This window comes from Gavialis gangeticus, unplaced genomic scaffold, assembly GCF_001723915.1.
Source record: "Gavialis gangeticus isolate Ggan-Ray unplaced genomic scaffold, GavGan_comp1, whole genome shotgun sequence".
Classification (NCBI taxonomy): domain Eukaryota; kingdom Metazoa; phylum Chordata; order Crocodylia; family Gavialidae; genus Gavialis; species Gavialis gangeticus.
The window spans coordinates 12,017,249-12,034,320 of record NW_017729024.1 but is presented as its reverse complement, the minus strand read 5'-3'; positions in this window follow the sequence as shown (position 1 = coordinate 12,034,320).

Here is a 17,072-nt window from a genome sequence, read left to right as displayed (position 1 = left end):
TTTTTTTTTTTTTTTTTTTTTTTTTAATCTGTAGGCAGAGTCACACAGAGATGAAAAATGAGCTTACTACATGAACTAACTGGAGTAGTCTGCTCTGGTTGTTCAGGACATACAGGACACATCTACAGGAGATGTTTACTGCACAGTAGACTAATTAGCTGTGCAGTAAACATTGTGTGTCTACAAGTGCACCACTATTAGGCTCGAGTAAACTAATTTACTCTGCAGCAGGATAAAATGCCAGTGCTATGCTGCCGTGGAGTTTTTTACTCTGCAGCAATGCACGTGTAGATGCTACCCCACCTGGTTGGGGCATGAGGATGCTTTAGTGTGGGGGCTGCCTGCTGGCTAGCCATGTGCTGAGGCACCTTTGTGCCCCAGCCAGCAACCTCACAGCAGATTGAGCTGGGAGGCAGCCCCAGGCTGACAGGCTGACCGCTGGGGCTCCCTGCCAGCTAGGGTTGCTCTGACCTGTGGTCCTGGGTGCATGTGTAGACAGCATGCCTGGAGCAATAAACTTGGGAGCAATAAGCTTCCAAGTTTATTGGTTCACACTAATCACATGTAGATGTACCCACAGATACTCAAAAAAGTGCAAATGAATGTAATGTCTGTGATCAACTAGTTCCATTTTATTTTTTCCTTCTATGGCCCTTCTGTCCAGCCCCACATCCATTCTAACACTATGTCCACAGGCAAGTTGAAGATAAAATTCTAGTATTCAGATTTGTTGTAATTCATTGTTGAGCCACCAAACCATCTTCTTCACTATCAGTTAGAATCACAAATTTTGGGAGGGACTAATTTGGAAATCTCATGATGCAGGGAGGCTGTGATGCAATTCTATTCCTCCTGCCTTCTATGGCATATCTTTTTTTTTTTTTTTCTTTTTTTAATGAAATCCTTCTTTGTTTTCCTCTCTAGCAGAACACTCATTATGCCTAGGTCATCTACTGCCTCGATTACTTCATCCTACCTATCTCTTATGTGCCGATTGCCCCCTTCATTCTTTTCAAAGCAGAAGTGTGAAAAAGATCTTCCTTGGTTTTTGATCTGCTCATGTGACACCCTCTTCCAATCTGTACACTGGCTTCCCACTTCATTTTAAAAGCTCGGGACACCTCCACCTGACATGCATATCAAACCCTATGGTTTACATCTTCCCTAATTGATCATCCAGTGTTGGCATGATTCCTTCTTCCACCCTGCAATCTTGAATCTTCTTCATTGTCACCAGCTGTATATATACCAACCTCTCAGTCCTGTTTTCACCCATTTTGGTATCTTTAGAGAGGACACGTTCTCCACACAAAACACACTAGACAGTGTTAGTCAAAAAGCTTTCCCTACTACAGCATACCATAAAAAAGGAAAGTGTGAATAAAGAATCAAGGTGAAAGAGTGAAAGAGATGTAACATATTTTATGAAGTCAAACTGTCAAGAAGTGCATAGATGGTTCACAGAGGGTCCAGATATTGTATAAATGTAAAAAATGTTGTAGCAGTCTTCTATTCCTGCCCTATGTTGTCTTATTAGTGTGTGATGTCTAAAATTAGATCATAAACTCCTTGGGGCAGTGGTGGCATCTTTTATTTGTTTTATAAAGCTCCTCACAAACTGTATAAATAATTATAATGTAAACATATATTAAAGACATTTTTAAATTCATCCACCGGGTTCATGAATAATGTAAAACTTTATTTCAACTCCTAATCTTGGAGTGGCTATAAAATCTGATCTGTTAAAAGCTGTTTTTCTTACCTTTAAAACCATCTGTAAAACTCCATGTGCTATAACAGTTTTCATTTAAATTGGACTAAAATATTTCTTTTTATTGTTTAATAATAGGTATTTTAGCAGTTTTTTATGTCACATATCATATTTAACAAATTCTCCACTTCAGAAAGGTGACAGGTAGCCTCGAAATACTAAGTAAAAATAGCTTTTTATCACTTGATCACCACTATTCACTTTAAAAAGTACATTGACATGAATGTTGTGTCTTTATGCATTTCTGCTGTTTCCCTCCATAGCGTGTTATGTTAATTGTTTTAATTTCTTTTGGAAACAAATAGTTCTTAAAATTCATTAGCTCTAGTGATAGGAAGGAGATGAATTTAGGGTTGGATCTAACATAGTGTGTAGCAACAGTGTTCTGAAGAGCATAAGGGAATGAACTTCTGATACTATCTTTTAAAGAACTGGAGGAAGAGAGAGAATAAGAAATACCATCTTCTCAGTTTTCTGTGTTGGGGTATGAGGAGGCAGCACCTCCCCCCAATTAATGTGGTGAAGAAAAGGCTAGATGTATGCAACAGGTCCTCATATCTTCCAACACACCTGGTAGAAGGGTTTCATGGTATGTTTAATCCAAAACTTTTGTGTTAGGCTAGGGCTGCCCAACTGGCAAACCCACTGACTGCGTGTTAAGACCTGGTCCCAAACTCCCACCCTAGGGGCTCAGGGGCCAACTGCTAGCTCATGAAGGAAGGCAGAACAGCAAGGAAAAGGGCTATACTGGGAAAGGGTGTCCTACTGCTGGTCCTCTAATTGGCTTTGGGCTCCTGATCCCTGATTGGATCCTCCAACCCATAAGGCTTTCTGTTTCCTTTGACCTCTACCTCTGCTTCACATCTCAGATTGTTGGAACTCAGCTCTCACAGGTACGTGACCTAGCTCACTTCCTGACCTTGATCTACCTAGAATTTCAGCCTTGATTCAGATTCTGACTCTCTCTTGTTGACCTCAGCTACCCCTCAGACCCTTGGTTATCAGCTGGTGCTAAGAACTACTCAGATTGCCTGTGCCTTGGTACATGACACTGAGCTATAAGCAGCCCACAAAGAGTTAATTTGTGGCCCCAAGCTCCCACCCCAGCTACTGCTGCCCCTCCTCCCCTACTGCTCTGTTGGCAGGAACCGCCAAGGGTCTCTTGGCTTTCACTTCCTGCCACTGCCCCAGTGGGGTCTGTGGTAATGCAGCACAATGCCGCAGGGACTTTGGAGCTGAGGGTGAGGCTGGGATGCCCATGTCACATGGCACAGTGGAGCAGTGGTTGTCCGCCCAGTGCAATGTGGTGGTAGAGGGCTGGGGAGGTGGGGCATTGTTCCTGGCTGGTGTGCAGCCTGATGTGCAGCCCAGGGCTCATTTTGGTGCAGCCCACAGAACATGCAGCCCCAGCTGCTTAGAAGTTGGACAGCCCTGTGTTAGGCCATTAATTGGTTGTTTTTCACCACTATGTGAAAAATGTGTACCTCACCACCTCAAACCAAAATTCTATTAAAACGTCAGGATTTATGTAGTTTCTGTGTGTCACATACAATTACAAACTGAATATTGTGTACATGCAAAACTATAAATAGGCTCAGGCATAGAAAGACTCATCAATTGATATCAACTTGGATGGAGTTTTGAATCAACAAGAGAAGCAGGCATGATGTCCAGGGTGCTTTTTTCACAGTAAACATTTTGTAAAGCTCTGACTAACTCTTTCTTGAAGGAAACACCAGTAGACATCTTCCTTAACAGAAATTCTGTAGTTTGGCAATGAAGCCAGCAGCTTTACTGGTTAAACAACTGTTTTTTTGCCACTGCTCTCCCTTAGTTCCCAGGGCTTGTGGGGAGAGAGCAGGATGCAGAGGAGAGCCTATGGTCAGGGCTTTTCTTCCCCATCTGGCCAGTGCTGAGCTTTCTACCAGCTCTGAGCCTGTCTGGGCAGGCAGTCGCTGCCCAACTTTCCCCCAAGCCCTGGGTAGTAGAGGAGAGTGGTGGCCAGCCCCAGAGAGCCCCCAGACCTAGTCAGGCTCTGGTAAAGCCCTGTGCTCTAAGACAGTTTGGGAGAGGGGCTGGGAGGGTTGGAGGGTATGCGGGCCAGAGTGGGGCAGGGTAGGATTCACAGGCAGGATTTGCTGTGGTTCAGGGATTGGGCCACATTGGACCATAACCAGGGAATGGTGGCCAAGGATGGGGGTGGCTTTTGAATGAAATCATTAACCCTTGAATAGGCTTGTTTGGCTGGCTGTTGAATACATGGACCTTCCACTGATGGACACCATTTATGCATTTTGCCCAGCACAATGCCCTTGCCCTCTTGGTCAACTGCCGGGGTGGGGAGAGACAAAGAATCAGCATGACATGCAACCCCAGCACCTAGTTAGCTAGCTAGCCCTGTGTATAAAGGTATCCTTCCCCAAGCCAAGAGCCCCTCTTTTCCCCCAGCCCCCCACTCTGGCTCATGCTGGTTGAGTGAGTTGGAGGTTGATTGACAAAAAGTTTGTGCTTGCTAGCTGGCATGTGCTCTGCAGGCTGTTTGCACAGGGTCACACGCCTGGAGGTTGGGAAAATTGCATTCCCAGGGGCAGGAAAGGGAGTTGGCTTGCTGCCACCCCCCAGGCAATACAGTTCAGGGATGGAAAGTTTGTCTACACAGAATGGGGGATGGGGAAGGGGGCACTGCATCTTGAAATACTGGAGGACTTCAGCTTGGCCAGCCCATCTGTGGAGAGTGGCCACACATTAATGGAACATGAGCTGGGTAACATGGATCACAGAAAATCCTGCCCTGGAGTGGTGTAACTTTGAGATGCATAACAAGTGCTTAAAACTACTTTCAGGCGTTAATGTATAGACAACCCTGGTGTTAAGAGCTCCAACAGCTGCCCAAAGTTATTGTGCAACAAGGCCCTTAAATTCCAATTTACAGCAGATACCTTTTATTTCTCCTAAATCTGCACAATCACCTGACCCACACTTAAAATGTGACTTGTAACAGATACAGAAATAGAAGCACTAGAAAACCCCAGTTTATAAAATAGCCAAAGAGACCTGACTATCATGAAAATGGGTTATAGAGACTTTCTAGACAGGTTAACATTATATTGCACCAAAGCTTCTGACTCTTGGCATCTCAGTAGGCTGTCCTCATGTTTTAAAATCTCATTCATTCTCTGCCACCAGAACTTTTACACTTTATTTAATCACTTCCAAAATAGAAGAATAAAGCATAAAGAAAAGCCAGTGGGCATTTATAGATGTGTTCCAGGAGGAGGGGGGTGGGGGTTGGTGCTTTAATTAGACCAGCTTTGAGAACCACTTTAATTAAAGTGCCTGGAGTGCCATGCACATCAGTGTCCCCGCATTGAAAAATGGCAGCAGGGGCACTTTAACTAAAGCTCACTGAATGAGCTTTAGTTAAAGTGGCCCTGCCACCATTTTTCAGCATAGGAGCACTGATGCACATGATGCTGGAGTCTGCTGGAGCACAGTAATTGCCATGCTCCAACAGACTTAATCGAGTCTTCTCCAATGCATTACAATTATGCATTGGACAGCCAAGTTGGATCAACCTTTCTGCATATCTATAGGCACCCCATGGCACTAGTGTAAAGTCAGCATAAAATACTCCTGAATCAAAATGGTAGCATTTTATACCCACTATGTACTCATACAAATGACTGCTTGTAGTAGTGAACAATAGAGAAGGACAAGGGTGTATTAAAGAAATCAAGAGGCTGTATGCAGGTAGGTGTCTTGCTGTACAGTGTTTGATTACTCATGGGTGGTACATTCTCTATTGTACCTTTGCTACGAGCATATGGTAAAGGAGGCAGTGCAAGTGAGGGTGGGGGGCAGGAGATTAGCAATTATTATCTTTCTTTTTTTTTTTTTGAGAAGCAATATGGTGTAGATATCCTAGCAGAAATTCCAACAGACACTATTAAGATTCCTCAGTTGTTCTCTGATTTTTGTTTCTGCCAGAGGCTAATGTTCCTAGGGGGCAGAAACACAGTAGAGGCAGAGTTCTGTTCCAAAAACCTGGTTGCCCACTGGAACCAGTTAAAATTGGCTCTGCCAGTGATTCGTTGCCTACACTGCAGTCACAGAAGCAATTGCCCTGTTGAATAAGGGATACCTGAGCTAACTTTAAATTAGCCAGTTTGGGTAACAGTAGTAGTCCAACCAAGGCAGCAGAGAATTCAGTGAGGGCTAATTTACCCTGCTGAGAGTGCCTTCTGTTACTTCAGTGTAGACATATCCATTGTATGTCTGTGTGCCAGCCACTTCACTCTGTATGACATTATAATTGAGATAATAATTACTTCACAGAGGTGATAGCAGCATCATCTGGTAGTTTGTATAGTGTTTTGAAAATCTGAAATGCAATATCTTCTTGTGACTGAATGCAGTGGATGCTGTACCTAGCTTTTATAGCCTTTATCAGCTATAAAAAGGCTATAGCATTTGTAGTGCCCCCCCCACCTTTATTCTAGTATAGAAAAACCTAGTTTTGTTTCTCATTTGTGTTTCCCATCCTATAGAGGCCTAGTCTTACATTACACCATTTTGCCAGCAAAATTCCATGCTCACAGGCTCCTTGTAGCTCCAGAAGCTTTCTTTAATGAGCCATTTCTGACTCTTGTAGTTATCTTTCCTGAAGAAGAGTTGTACAGTTTGGAACTAGCATAATAGTGTTCTCTTGTTGCTGCCTGGATTACTTTCTTTCTTTCCTTATGGGTAAACATTTCCAAGGTGCCTAAGTCCTTTAGGAGCCAAAGTCCCTTTTGACTTTCATTTGAGAATTTTCTCCTGAATGCTTTTGGGAATCTCATATTTGCTTTCAAAATATTTTTCCTGCCATTGTTTTCTGAGGCCACCTAAACTGGATGAATTTCTCTATCTCCAATCTGACAAAAAATTAAAAATATTGAAAACAACAGAGCAGGGAAATTATATATGTGTTATCAAATGCAGGGTGGTTGGCAGACTTGATATCGGGTAGCAGATCTTGCTGGACTGGCCATACACAGCTACTCAGTTCTAACACATTAAAGGGGATTGTTTTGGACCACTTGACCTTATCTATATGCAGATATTCTTGCAAGAATGCAGTGGCAAATTGAATTTGCCTTGACACTCCTGCTCCATTCTGGGCTGATGACACAAAATCCATACTGTGCCCATTAATGTCAAACCTACACTTGTTGCTCCAGGTTTTATTGTTATTGCTGTTTCCTCAGCCTTTTTTGTATCCCTAAGAATGTGTGCTCTTTTTGACTCATACAATATATTTGTACTTTGGTACAAGTAAACAGGTGAAGGGGGAAATGGTGGAGAAACAGCCTGTGGCAGTATGTTCATCAGAACAGCCTTTAATGACCTGTATCTGCACCTCTGTAACCTGCAAGCATGGAGCAGTCAGGGCTGTAAACACACTTGTCCCTGTCACACAGTTCACAAATTTATAGAACTGGTATATACCTTACTATATGCCTAATGACAGGGTTCTTGAAGGAGTTTCTTTCAGCTTTGGATACAACACTAACTGCAAAAGAAATTCTTAAAAACAATTTGTTGGCCTTTCCTCACAATGAGTATCCACTGAACCTGGAATATCTAATGGGCAGAAATGTCGCTTTCTCGAGACATAACCTTCAAGAAATGATGAAGTAATATGAACATAAGGTTCTAGACACAAAACATTCAATCCATTTCAGAATAATTTGATTCAATATTGAATTCATATTGCATGCCTCTACATATGTATTGTGTGTGTATATATAATACAATGTATGTCCTTTATATAAAGTTTATGAAGAGTTAAGTGAATATGTTTTAGTAGCTGATTAATTGTTGAGAGAGTCCAGCAGGTTAATATATTACTTATAACTTTCTACTGCATACTGCTCATATTTGGTTTTAACATCTATTAGTCGCATATTAATCTTTCATTAACTGTTCATAATGTACTGAATATAAAGGGTATAAGTGTTAATGTAGCTCATTTTAAGTCAGGAAGGGAAGGAAGAAGGGGCAAAGATGAGCAGTGGGGAGATGTAAGTAAGTAATCTTAGGACATATAAAATCAAAAAATGTCACCTTTTTCCACTCATACATGGGCTGGAGCAATTTCCTCTTACATCTACATCTCTTACAGTATATGACAGACAGCACAGGAACAACTGAAATGGTAACAGCTCTGTGCAAAATAGTCTTGATAGGTGCTTTATTACCATATTTGTATGGCACAACTGCCTTTTGTGTATAACTATGAGCATGCTTTTCTGCTTTAATGGGCTTTTTCAGGAATACATGGGTAGTCAGTGCTGAGTACAGTAAGCCAAATAAGCAAAATCATAGGTTCATAGGAAAGTAGGGCTGGAAGGGACCTCAGAAGGTCATATAGTGCAGCCCTTTGTTAAAGGCAGAATCATCCCTGACTAAATCATCCCAGCCAAGTGTCTGTCTGACCTGTTCTTGAAAACTTCCAATGATGGAGATTCCACAACCTCTCTAGGTAGCCTGTTTCAGTTCTTGACCATCTTCATAGTTAGAAAGTTCCTTCTAATCTCCACCCTAAATTTCCCCTGTTGAAGCTTGAGGCCCTTGCCCCTAGTTCTGTCCCCTGTGGCCACAGACTGGGGAATGACTGGCTAGGCTGCAGTCTTCAAATACTTGAAGAGTGACTGCAAAGAGAATGGAGAGGGTTTTTCTCTGTGGCATGCAATTATTCCTTCTGAAGTGCAGGGCTTTGCACTTGTCCTTGTTGAATCTCATTTGGTTGATTGTGAACCACTTTTCCAGTTTATCCAGGTCAGTCTAGATCTTAGCCCTAACTTCCAGAAGATCTGCAACTCCACCGAACTTGGTGTTGTCCACAAATTTGCAAAGCATGCACTTAATCACATCATCCAAATAATTAATGAAGATGTTAAAAAATGCCAGACCCAGGACATATCCCTGGGGAACCCCACCTGATATCTCTTGCCAACTAGATATCGAACCATTATGACAACTTGTTAAGCAAGATGATTCAACCAGTTATATTGGATCCATCTTACTGTACTTTTATTTAGTTTCTGTTTCCTGACCTTGTCAATGAGGGTGTCATAGGAGATGATGTCAAAAGTGTTGCTAAAGTTGAGATACATCGTATCTACTGCTTTTCCTCTGTCCACAGAGCCGGTCACTGTATCGCAGAAAGAAATCAGATTAAACATGTATCATCATGACTTGCTCTTGGTGGATCCATGCTGGCTGTTCTTGATCACCATATTCTCCTCTAGGTGGTTCACAACAGATTCCTTGAGGACCTACTGTATGTTCTTTCCAGGTACCAAAGTCAAGTTGACTGGTCTGTAATTCTCTGGATCTTCCTTTTTTCCTTTCTTAAAGATAAGCACTATATTTGCCATTTTCCAATCATCTTGGACCTCATCCAACCTCTACAAGTTCTTAAAGAGAATAGCCAAAGGCTCTGAAATTTCCAAAGTCAATTCCTTCAGTACCCAAGAACATAAGAAGATAGAGTGCTATACTGGATTATCTAGCTTAGTGCCATTCACCATTTATTGATTTAGAGATGCCAGAGGAAATCTCCAAACATTCTGTTCAACAGCCATTCATAGATCTATCATCCATTAGTTTATCTACTCCCATTTTAAACCTGGATATGTTATCTGCCTCCACACATCCTGTGGCAATGAATTCCTCATGTTAACCATGTGTTGCATAAAAAAAGCACTTTCTCTTTAAACCTGCCACCTACTAATTTCAGCAGGCACACTCTAGTTATAGTATCATGTGTCTTGGTGAATAACAGTTCCCTGTTCACTTTGTCCATACATTTCAAGATTTTTATAAACCTCTGTCATATCCCCTCTTCAGATTTCTTTCCAAACTGAGTCTCGCTTGGCATGGCAACTGCTCCAGGCCCCTGATCATTTTTGTTGTTCTTCTCGGTATCTTTTCTAGGATGCATCCCATTTGGCCCTGCTGATTTGAAAGCATCTAGCTTCTTTAAATAATCCCTAACCTGTTCTTCTATTACTCTAGGCAGTTTGTCCTTTTCTCTATCTTTGCTGCCAACTTGACTCAGCCTCTGGTGGCTGTCCTATTTGTGAAGACTGAAGTAAAAAAAAAAGCATTAAATACTTCAGCCATCTTTGCATTGTCCATAACTAGATTGCCTTCCACATTCCATAAGGGACCTATGGTTTCTCTTGTCTTCCTCTTACCAGATGGGGAAGTGCTTACATGTGAGAGGTAAATCCTGGTGTATTTTCTCAGGAATCAGTTAAGTTAGCTGGAAGATGATATGGATAGGCCCAGAAACATTTGTGAGCAGAAGGCCTTCATTAACTTAGTGCACAAAGAGACCTCCAGTGTCATGGAAGAGGGGCCACAATCTATGCAAAACCAGACCAGCACCTGGGTAGAAGTCTTGGTGATCATTGGCTATGCCTGGGCAGAGCTCGCTCAAGTACAGGTAGAGGACGAGCTGGTAGTGGTAGGGGCTATGGCACTGCAATATTTTCTAGCCATTAGAGTTGTGCAAAATGGCACTGTTCCATTCCAACTTCAGTTTTGAGGTCTGGACAGAACAGTATTTTGTATCTCATTTCATTTCGAGTCGAAACAGCCTCCCTGTTTCGCTTCATCGAAACAGTGAGACTGTTTTGACGCTATTTCAATGTTTTGCCTGGCAATGCCATGGGGCTGGGAAAAGGAACTCAGCTCAGCTGGGCTGAGTTCTGAACCCCAGTCAGGGGTGGGAAGTCAGTCCAGCTGGCTGCCTTCCCACCCCCGCACTAGATTGCACCAGGGGCAGGGAATCAGGCCAGCTGGACAAACTTCCCATCCGAAGTGCTATGGTTGAAATGTTTTGACTTTTGAAACATTTTGACTAGCCTCGTTTTGTTTTGAGGCTATTTAGATGCCCTTTTTTTTACTTCAGTTTTGCTGTTTTGACCTCAAAATGAGTCAAAACAGTGTCAAAACAAAACGGGCAGCAAAATTTCACACAGCCCTACTAGCCATCCTGTTAATTCTCCTGTTAGCTCTTCCTGTTGCTGCTGCTGCTGCTACATCCTGGAAAAATGTCCTCTTCCTCCATCTGCTTTCACTCAGTAAGCTTACAGTGGAGCAAAGATGATAAAGATAGTGTCCCGACAAAATCCCCAGTAAACTCCTTTCTCAAACTCCCCTGTTGGTTGGTTCTGTGCCTCTGGCTCCTGTGTTGCTGTGAGGTGGCAAGCCCTAGCCTTTCTGCTTAGGCAAGCCCCACCTCCTTGGTCTGCCACAATCATCTCACTCCTTCAAAAGAATCTGTGAAATGGCTCCTAAACTGAAGCTACCAAAATGAACTAGGTAGGCCTTCCTACTCACTGGCACTCACAAACCCTCCCCCTGGCAACCATGGCTTCCTACTCCTTTCCCAAGGAGTCCTACTAACACTCCCATCCTTGTTCACATTATGTAGTCCTTTCTCTTTATCAGAAGTGATAAATCCAATGGACATAAGGAATGCAAATAAGAACCACTTGGCAGTCTTTTTATGTGTCATCTACAACACATTAAACAGAGTGAGGTTTTTCTTTTTTTTTTTTTCCCCAGAGCTACATTTATCAAGTGTTACTTGATTATGAAGACAGATTTGTCCATTAATAGATGAGATTCTGTAAGCCACTTGATTGTAAGGAAAATATTTGGGTATCAGCCTTGCCTTTTTCCTCTACCCCAAATGTGCACAACTGTGCCCTGAACTCAGCAGAATCCCTGAGCTTTTGCATGCTAGTGCTCAGGCAGGGCCACACAGGGAAGAACATGACTTTTGGTTTTGGACTGATATTAATCGGGTACCTCCCCTTCCCTGGACAAGTGAAATAGAAACTTCTGGTACAGGCCATGTACTATCCCTAGCCACAGTGAAATAGCTGTGTTGATTTAGAGCCTATTGGTAGGATTCCACTCCCCCAACTCAGACCCTTTCAGAGCCTTGGACCTTACTGTGTTTTATATGATTCTGGTTCCATGATTTCCAGGTGGAAAAGGATTTTGATGTGTTCTTTGCCATCTAGCAATTAGATATTCTCCACTTGAACTTTAAAATTAGATATCCTCACTCCACTGGGGAAGAAGCTCTTCTCATCCAACATGACTGATCTGTTCAACCAGGCTTTAAACTAACCTCGCAGGGGGATGGGCAGACAACCACCAGAGCAAGCTCACCAAGAATCAACTACAAAATCAGCGGGTTAGGATGCTCAAGGGAACCCACTCCTACCCCAGCCTAGGAGCAGAGCTTCTCCATGAATACAAGGAAGCCTAGGGCCTCCAATGGCATAGTTATGTGCCTGCACATGAATGCCAGAAGTTTGGGGAATAAACAGGAGGAACTGGTCCTTCTGCTAAACAAAAATGACTACAATCTCATAGGGCTAACAGAGACCTTGTGGGATTCCTCTTATGACTGGACTATGGGTATAAATGGCTACATCCTGTACAGGAGAGATCGTACTGAATAAAGGGGTGGGGATGTAGCTGTCTATGTGAAGGAGAACTATACATCCCTACAAGCTGAGATTGGCACCCAAGGAGGTTGACTGGAGACCTTTTGGGTTAGAATATGAGGGGAAGGTGGTGAAGAGGATACAAAGGTAGGAGTCTACTACAGACCTCCAAACCAAGAACAAGAGCTTGACCAAGAATTCACCAGAGAACTGGCTGAGGCCTCACGCTTTCAGTGCATGGTTGTCATGGGAGACTTCAACTACCTGGACATCCCATGGGAAGAGCACTTGGCCAACTCCTGTTGGTCTCAAAGCTTCCTTATATGGGTGGATGAGTTCTACCTGTCTGAAGAGGGCCGACAAGAGGTAAGGTGCTGCTGGACCTGGTACTGGCCAAAGAGGATGATCTAATCAAAGGGAAGCTGGGTGACAATGACCATGAGTTGATCACTTTCACTATTCATTGCAAAGCTGGCAAGTCAGCCAGCAATGCAATAGTCCTCAACTTTAAGAAAGCTGACTTTCATAAACTCAGGAGGCTTGTTTTTGAGGCCCTGAGAGGCCATGATCTCACAGGAAGCAGAGTTAATAATGAGTGGTTGCTGCTTAAAGAAGTTATCATACAAGCACAAGAGGAGTCCATCCCAACCTGTAGGAAAGGTGGCAAAAGGGCTTGACAACCCCCTTGACTCAACAGGGAACTCTTGGACCTCCTACATCTAAAAAGAGAGGCTCATAAAGGATGGAAGACAGGAAACACCACTAAGGAGGAGTATTCTGCACTGTTCCACACCTGCAGGGAGTAAACTTGAAAAGCCAAGGCTGCAACTGAACTCCAAGAGGCTACACAAATCAAGGACAATAAAAAGTCCTTCTTCATATATGGGTGGAGTCGAAAGAAAAAGGCAACACTGAACCCTGCTAAACCGGCTGGGAGAGCTAACTACTGACACTCAGGAAAAAGCCAATCTGCTTAATGATTTCTTTGTGTCAGTTTTTCACTAGCCCAAAGGGACCACGCTGCCTAACATGATGTGGGATGACCAGGGTGAGGGTGAATATTGGTGTGGATACTGTTTGACCTCAATCCGTGGAAAGATTTTGGGAAAAAATTATCAAAGAAATCTTTGTTGACAGGCTAACAGAAGGCAACATTGTGAGGCATAACCAGCATGGGTTTGTTGTGGGTAGGTCTTGCCTGACTAGCCCCATTTCCTTCTATGACCAGGTGATGTATCACTTGGACAAATGGTAAGAGGTTGATATCATATATTTGGACTATAAAAAAGCCTTTGACCTGTTGTCCTATGATGTCCTCATGGGAAAAGTGGGCAACTGTGGCCTTGACTGCTTCACAGTCTGATGACTGGGAAATTGACTCTGAGGTCGGACCCAGAGAGTGGTAGCTGATGGAACCGAATCAACATGGCAATTGGTGACCAGTGGTGTCCCCGAAGGCCCCATTCTTGGATCTGTACTGTTTAATGCCTTCATAAATGATCTGGACAATGGCATCAGAAGCAGGCTGATTAAGTTTGCTGAAGACACCAAACTTTGGGGAAGAGTGTCCACAATTGAGGATAGGCTGGTGATCCAGGCCAACCTCAATGTGCTTGGAAGGTGGGCAGATGAGAACCTGATGGCATTCAATATGGAGAAATGCAAGGTGCTCCACCTTTGGAAAAGGAACCTGCATCACACTTATAGGCTTAGCAATGCTGCACTCACTAGCACCATGACCGAAAGAGACTAGGGAGTCATGATCAACCACAAGACGAAAATGAGCCACCAATGCAATACTGCAACTGGCAAAGCAAACAACACTCTGGCTTGCATCTGCTGATGCATCTCGAGCAACACCCAGGATGTCATCCTCCAGCAGTACTCAGCCTTGGTGAGGCCAGACCTGGAGTACTGCATTGAATTCTGGGCTCCACTATTTAGGAAGGATGTGGAGAAGCTTGAAAGAGTCCAGAGGAGAGCTACGCACATGATCAGAGGGCAAGAGAACAGGCCATACAAAGAGAGGCTGTGAGCCATGGGACTGTTCAGCCTAGAGAAGTGCAGACTCAGGGGTGACTTGGTGGCAGCCTATAAGTATATAAGGGGTGTGCATTAGGATCTGGGGGAACGCTTGTTCACCAGAGCACTCCAGGGGTTGACAAGGTCCAACGGTCACAAACTCCTCCAAGACTGTTTTCAGGCTGGACATAAGGAAAAACTTGTTTCCTGTCCAAGCCCCCAAGGCCTGGAACAGACTCCCCCAGAGGTGGTGCAAGCACCTACTCTGGACACTTTTAAGAAACATTTGGTTGCTTATCATGCTGGGATCCTTTGACCCTAGCTGACTTCCTGCCCATTGGGCAGGGGGCTGGACCCAATGATCCTATGAGGTCCCTTCCAGCCCTACTGTCTATGAAATCTATGAAATAAATCCAAACAATCTCTGTTTTCTGGGGGGCACCCCGCCCCTTAGCTCCTGTGTTTGAATAGGCTTGAATGCCATTGCTAACCTTTGCTCCCTTTTTCATTCTATATACAGTCAGATAGAATTATCTTGTTTTACACTTGCTAAATTGATTTGGTTGATTGCCTTACTTGTATACAAAATAGCATTACTGTGAGAGCAGAGAAGTGAATTCTGAAATGTCATCCTTGGGAACAATTATTTCTTCTCATTTTCCACATTTAAATGCATGCTCTCCCCATCCCTCGCTTGCTCACTCACTCTGAGACTCCATTTTCTAAATGTTTACTATGAGGAAATGAAGTTTGTTTCCTGCTTATTTCTGGGAACTTAGTGTTGGCTTCAGTTTTACGGGGCTGTGATCTCGTCCTTTATTTTTCCATATTACACTACATAATGACATTGTTCACAGTGATACTTGATAACATAACTTCATCTATCTGCAGAATAGCCTCTTCGAAAAAGAACACCCTAAGTAGAAACAATAGCTACTGCAGATTGACAGGGTCATTTTTACCTCAACTAAGGTTCTTTCCCCCACATAATAGAGGATGATTTATTTTAGTGGTCTCTATTTTAGGTGGGATCAGTTACCCTCTGGTGCAGCATATTGGGTGAATTTTTTATTACTCTGGTCTTTCTGCATTTGAACATTTTCCTTAAATATATTTGGATGAGGTAGTTTGGACTTGTAATGGTGTATGCCACCCTGAGACTGCTAGGTATAACTCCCCTTTCTTTCTCATTTTTCTACCTCTGGTATCCCATTAGCCTGTAGGATGATAATCTTACATGCCTACAGTAAAGCTGGAGTCCTGACTTCCACTTCCTTCCCATAGTTCTGTCATTATCTATCTTGGGTCAGAAATAAATTTAAGTGGAACTAGGGTACTAGCCAGGTTGCACACTGTAGTATTAGTGCACTAGCCTTTCACCTCTGAGACCCAATTTCAAATACAGGTCACAATTAAAAATCATTTTGCTGTTTCCCTACTCCCCATTTGTGCACAAAATCAATACCCCTGCAGACCTTGATACTCACTGTAGAGTCTGACACAATTCTCAGACTCTACTCAAGAGAGGCATAGGAATGGAATAACAGAAGTGGTTTTACAGGTCAGAAATGAAGTATATTAGCAGAGTTTTACAAAGAATCTTTTACTGAGGCTCTCTGGCCAGAACTATAAAGTCTTTCACATTTATGAACCCTGAATTCACTCACTAACTTAAAAAAAAAGGTGTGTAGTTGGGACAAGAGGGTTTTAAGTACCAAAATATTCATTGTGCCTGTACAGGAAGTCTGGAAGGCCATTAGTTTGTACAGGGTTTTTTTTGATGGGGAGGGGTTGGTGTGGGGTTTTTAAATATATAACAGGTAGTTTTTGCTTTTAGATTGAGAAGAAGAGTGAAGAATAGAAATTTCTAGGGTAGTTGTTTTTTTCAGGAATCATTAAATAAACAACAACATGATGACAGGGCCTATACATAAGTCATGAAGTAACAGTATAGCTGCATGCAACATAACTTCTCCTGTAGCTTAGTAGATACACTGTTGCTCACTAAGTATAATTCTGAACATTAGTAGAAATCTTATAGGGGAAGGGAGCTTTGACTGGAAAGTATCAATAACTTTGCCTTTTGAGATTTATTCTTTTTAATCATAGTTGTTGCAAGTAGTTGCAGAGAACTACAGCTTGTGATAGTGCCAGGGGAAAATGAGATCTGTATAAAAGATGGATTTGGCAAGAAGAAAGTATGTTCATAGATGTTAATGGTTTATGGATGTAATAAACATAAACACAACAATGATAGGCCCACTTTTTTTTTGACTTCCCAGAGGAATATGGGATTTATTTTTGCTTATGTAATAACTTGCTTGTGCCCTTCAAGAGCCTTAAGTGCCTTGTCTAGCAAGCGCCATAGGGTACTAGAGGAAACCCTGTCAAACCTTGCAACTAATTTAGTTTAGTTCTCAGCCCACTAGATACTGCATGGTATCCTTTCCTCATTTTTATATCATGTGCCTATTGCCACCCTGTGTGTGTGTGTAAAATAGTAATAAAAATGTCTTTCTCATTTTTAGGCTTGTTCAAAGGAGGCCAGCTTGCTTCCTTCCAAACCTACCTTCCCTAATTTTATGCACTATTGTAATAATTGCTGACTCATGCTAGAAAGTTCAGCTTGCTCAAAAATATCATTTGGGTTGATCGCCCAAAACAGACTTTATTACTTCAGTTACTGAAATCATGCAAAGTAAAACCGTGTCATCTTGGAATTGTTGAGCCACTTACACGTTAAAAGCTCCATTTTTTGAATG